This window comes from Nannospalax galili, unplaced genomic scaffold (genome assembly GCF_000622305.1).
Source record: "Nannospalax galili isolate Female #2095 unplaced genomic scaffold, S.galili_v1.0 scaffold281, whole genome shotgun sequence".
NCBI classification, from domain to species: domain Eukaryota; kingdom Metazoa; phylum Chordata; class Mammalia; order Rodentia; family Spalacidae; genus Nannospalax; species Nannospalax galili.
In genome coordinates this window covers 4,603,229-4,609,121 of record NW_008349068.1, presented here as the reverse complement: position 1 = coordinate 4,609,121, position 5,893 = coordinate 4,603,229, and positions in this window count along the sequence as shown.

The window sequence follows — 5,893 nt, the reverse complement described above, 5'->3', positions numbered from 1 at the left end:
TTAAAAAATTTGTTGATTTTTTTTGTGTGTGTATATCACATAGAACATCCCATACAATATTATTCATCTATATACTCACTTCCCAAATGGCACCCTCCCATAGCCTCCCCTCTTACACACACTGGAGCCCACATACTCTGTCATCCCTGTTACTGTCCACTGTGTTGTTGGCACCCCCAGCCATTCTCCAGTGCTTGTCCATCTGCTGAATCTAGTCAGCCTATCTAGAGAGCCTTGTTTTGGGAAGATCAGCTGTTCCTCATCTAGCATCAATCAGTTGTCAATATTCCTTTAGATAAGATTGGGATCTGCTGTTCATTTTCCCAGGTCTATGCTGGGTTACTGTCTGGTAGTCTTTGGGGCCACCCTGGCTAATAACTCAAAGGAAGGTATCTCCTGTCTGGCATTGTTTCTTGTTATGTAGCCTTTAGCTATACATATGGATGCTTAAAAAATTACAAGTTATCAATATTGACTTGTTTGAATTTTATTGCTTTAAAAATATGTTTGGGGCTAGAGAGATGGCTCAGCAGTTAAGAGTACTGGCTGCTCTTGCAGAGGACCTGGGTTTGATTCCCAGCACCCACATGGCAACTAACAACTGTCCATAACTCCAGTTCCATGGGATCTGATGCTCTCTTCTGACCTTCACAGGCAATGCATGACATGGGTGCACTTACCTACATGCAGGCAAAACACTCATACACATAAAAATTAAATATATATTAAAAATAAAATAATAAAAATGTGTCGGGTATGGTGGTGCATGCCTTTATTCCCAGCACTTGAGAGGCAGAGGCAGGTGGATCTCTGTGAGTTCAAGGCCAGCCTGGTCTACATAGTGAGTTCCAGGACAGCTGGGTCTACAGGGAGACCCTGTCTCAAAAAGACTAAAAAAAATACGATAAATAAATAAATAAATAAAAAATGAAAATATGTTCACTCTTACTATGGCTATACATACAATCATACTATATCTTAAAATAATGAAATGGTCAGAAAAACTACAAGAGGATAGAAGGACAAGATTTATGTTTATAGAGAATTGTTCATTTTACATACTCTGCATTCCAACTGTCTGTCAAGACTGTGAACTGAATCAGCACTATCCGCCACCGTAGCCATTTGTTCTCTTAAATAGAGAAGCTGGGCACACAGAAAGACAAATACTGCATTACATCATTTATATGGAGAATTTTAAAATGCCGAACTCAGCACCAGAAAGCAGAGTGGTGGTTACCTAGGGTTGGGTAGGGCAGCGTGGGGACGATATGTAAAAGAGAAAAATTTCAGTTGGGAGGAATAAGTTCAAGAGATCTATTGTACCGCACAGTGTCCACAGTCAATAATAATGTATTGTCTTCTTGAAAATCACTAACAACCAATTTTAAGTGTTCTCATACACACACACACACACACACACACACACACATACACTCACAAATAAAAACCCTGGTAAGTATGTGAAATTATGAATATATATTAGATTGATTTTATCATTGCATCATGAATATTCATTTCATGTTGTTTAGAGATATATACTATATTGTCAGTTAAAATAATAAAAAGTAAAGGAAGTGGGGTTCAAAAATGGTCTATGACTTGATTAAGGCCACATCATGCAGGTGGCAGACCTGGCTTATGGGTTCTCTGCCTCCTGATATAGTTTACTTTCTTTTATCTCTCCCTGCTTTAGAGAAACCAAGAACTAGCTTGATGCTTATGTTTATCTCCAGCCTCAAATCACATCAGGCAGCACTGATTTCATCTCCTTGTTTTCTCCCCACTCATTGTACGTAGATGGCCTTACAATATAGCTTGAATTGTCACATGTTAGAATTAGAAAGGGTCTTGGAGGTGTCCTTCAGTGCCACTATACCACTTGAGTCAACTGAGGTTTAGAGAATTCCACCTTGTGCAAGATCATACAGCATGTTCTTACAGAACAAGGTCAGCCCAGGCATGTTGATAGGCAGTCATGCTCCACTGGTCTTGGCAGTGTTTCTTCAACTTAAGCCACTTGAGTGTGACCTTCAAGATCCTTGTGATATCCCTGTACTGTTAATTATTTACTTAGTATTTTTCTTCAAATTGGTAGTTGTTTTTTTTTTTTAAGACACTGAGTACAGGTTTCAGCTTTATACTAAGCAAAACTATTCCCCAAACCATTGGCTTAATAAACTATTTTCTATTTAAATATAAATGAAAACAAATAACTCAGAATATAGTTTCTCATCTTTGAATATACATACAAATTCTCAATTATTATTGGTAGTGCTTGAGAGACACGGTTCTGTGCCATTCTCTGAAATCCATGCTGTACCGTTTTTCTTTAGCTAATTATTTAGTCCATATGACACTCCTTGGAGCACATTTCAAATTGAATCTGAAAGTAAGTACATGTGAAAATGTAATAAAGACTGATTTGGTGCCTGGGAAGTTACTTCAGGACACAGTGGTCTTGTAGCCTCGGTGCTATTATGAAATGAATGTGCATCACCTGCTTCCCTTTCCCCTCCGTGGTATACTCACCTTCCCCTGAGAACACTTAGCAGTGGGTTCATACCTAAGTCTGGCTATTAGCCTAGGAATGGAGCCTTGCACATGAGGTATAGCCTGAACCAACAAACTCGTTTTCCTCCTGTCTTGTAGTCAACAGCCAATGCCTGGAGACTACTGCATGCTGGGAGGCTGGTTTTCAAAACTGGGCTCACCATCATGACGTGGTTCCTGGGGTCCCTAGGGCAACACTTACATGTGTACACAGACATGTAATTCAGCCCCCTAAATAATTTTCCAAACAGGTTCCAGATCCTTCACATTCTACTATTAAACATTCATAATTTGTCTAAGTCTTTATTATTTTATAACCTCACCTACTCAAAAAAAGGTAACTCCTCCATGTACCTTAATATGAACCAGTTGATTCTTCCACATGAAAAACTTTCAAGCATAAAGATAACAGGTGTGGAGATTATGGTTAAGAAGAATATAAATAGAAGCAAGTGGCCAACTTTGGAGAGGTAAGCAGCAAGGCAGGCAGTGCCTCACCCATCACTGCAAGCCCATGGGGGCAGTCAGCTGATAAAGAGGTCAAAGCAGCGTTTTGTTACCAGTAAAGTCTTCTATGTGATCAAACAAATTAAATATTTTATCTGATATTTTTAAAAACTTTTAATATTGACTAGGTTTGAATTTTGTCACATAAAAATATGTCTGATCTTCAGGAACCTGAGTGTTCTTTGAAGCAACAACTCCTAGCACCCTGGTCTTGTGAGCAGAAAGTCAATAGGTCAATATAAAGATGAGGATGTATTGAGTCACTGGGGGTGCACCGAAAGGAATACCATTTGTGAACTCTGAACGGCATTAGAACCAAGGCAATGATGACATATTTCCTGTTACTCAGTGGCATACTCCATACTCTGTTCTCAGGATTAAAATTGCAAAGTATTTTGAGAGGTGCATGAGCTAGGATTATAGAATTTCTGTCCAAAGAATCCCAACTGCTGGAAAGAAGAAGCCCAGATATTATTTACATGCATTGGTGAACTCACGGAAGAAAATGCAGGTCAGAAGATTTGCTACTTGAATCTTAAATTCGCGTGTGTGTGTGTGTGTGTGTGTGTGTGTGTGTGTGTTCCCATTTATTCTCTTCTGGCATTCCTTTTCACTCCTCTCTACCTCCTCATACTCTCTACTTCCTCATATCTTCAAGGTCACTATGAGAAACTGGTTCCAAGCCCACTCTGGGCTTTCTTCTCCAGGGGTGTCCCAATGCCATGACCCGTCTTCCCCAGGGGCTTTTTATTCTTCCTCCTCTTCTGTACAAGACGTTATCTCCCAGTTGGAGAGTGTTCATTTCTCAGCACAATTTAGGATGATCATAAATAAGAATGAATTTTGTTGCTCTCTTGATTTCCCTAGGTACAGAGTCAGAAACATTGAAGGATTCCATGGACAATTCCAACACATCTTCACATGCTAAGCACTGTTATGCCAGGCAGAGATTCTGCCACTTGGAAGAGAGCTGTATACAATGAGTTATGTACTTATAGATGTCAGTATCTCCTAATGCACATGGACAATAAGATCTAAATAATAATATATTAGAGAGACAGGATTGTATCATGATTAAATATAAACCTCCTCAGTTCGTCAGCCTTTGATAGGCTTTGATTTATATGACATAATTATTTCCCAAGCAGAAAGTCACTACTGTTTAAATGTATGCAGAAGCCTACTACGTGCAATGTTTCTTGGGGATGTGGCCAATGACCGCCCACATCAGAATCCTCCAGGGTTTTTTTTTTTTATAAATTCAGTTTCAGAGTTCCAACCCAGACTTGGATTAAATCTTGAAGGCCTTGGGATTAAAGGCTAGACAATGGTATTTTAATAGGCTTTGACAGGTCATTCTAGAGCATCTCAGAATCAGAAACACTCACGTAGAGGGATTATTTTGTGAAACAAAGTAATGTGTTTTATTGTAAAACAAACAGACATTCTTTGGTGTCTATGAAACTATGGATTTAGAAACAGCTGCAATTGTGGTTTGTTGGTTTGGAATGTCTGCCAGTGGAACTGTTCGCTCAAGGCCTGTCGTAGAGAAGACCCTTATCCCTTATTGCAGGTGACTTCCAGGAGCAGCTGTGCAGTTGAAATCAGACACCTTCCTCTGGAGTCTGTGCTGACACGAAGCCTCCCTGGGTCTTTTCCTGTCTAAAATTATCTAATTTATTTATTTATTTATTTATTTATTTATTTATTTATTTATTTGGGGCATGCAGCACAGTGCATGAGTGGAGGTCAGAGAACTTTCCAGAATCAATTCTCTCCTTCCACCATGTGGGTTCTCAGGATGGAACTCAGGTCTTTGGTCTTGGCTGCAGATGCCTTTTCCCACTAAGCCATCTCACCAGCCCTCCCCTGGGTCTTTTCTGAGTGCAAGCCTCTAGTGCCATAATTCTTTGGGGATATGAGCCTTCATTTTGTTGACTTTGATTCACTCTTCTTTGACCTCGGCTGCTGATGCTCTGTGCTGAGTTGATTTCTGACAGGGCCCTAAGCTAGTAGTATACAAGCACCACTTTCTGAGTCAGAAGGGCTCACCCTTCTTGAGTGTAAAAATCATAGCTTGGCCCCCATCCTGGGCTTCAGAAGAGCCAGCAACATCCTGTGTTTGTCAAGTCCTATGTGCTTAATTTTAAACCTTTGCCTCTCTCATCACCAGCAGAAGAGACCCTTGAAGGACCTCATGTAAAAGAGAGCTGGAGGGACCACATGTATGTCTGTCTGCAAAGCATTTTGAGCTAAGCCTAGATATTTTATGTCCAGATTTTATCATCTACACTAGGACTGTGTGTCACAGTTGGAGAATATAGGCATTTCTATATTTTGAGAAAGTTATTCTAAAAATAATATCTCTGGAAGCCCTAGCAGAGAAAAGCATGGGCAAAGAGGAATTTTCAAAATGATTGTGAAAGTTCTTCCCGAAAATGTTCTGATACAGATTCCTGTTTATCTCCTTCCTCTGGCCTGCAGGCCCTGAGATGGTGTGGGTGGCTTAGGGAACAGGAAAGGACATGCCATAAATCTGAGCTGATTTGGAAAGGGAAGGATGGAGCACGATATGCAGCAATCAATAGAGCAATGGCTTGCTTTGTGGTCAGTGTTTACTGGTCTCGCTGCTGGAATGTGATCCTGCCGTGCTGAACATTAGAGGTGACATGAGTTCACGGAAAGTCCTCCTGTGTGGTTGGTGTGCATCACTCCTTGATGCCCTGAAGTCTAGATGCCCTAGTTTCCAACTAGAGAAACAGGTTTTGGATGATGTTCAACATCTTTACCTTTGATGCCTCTGTGATTCGTATGGAAGAGGAAAATGACCAGC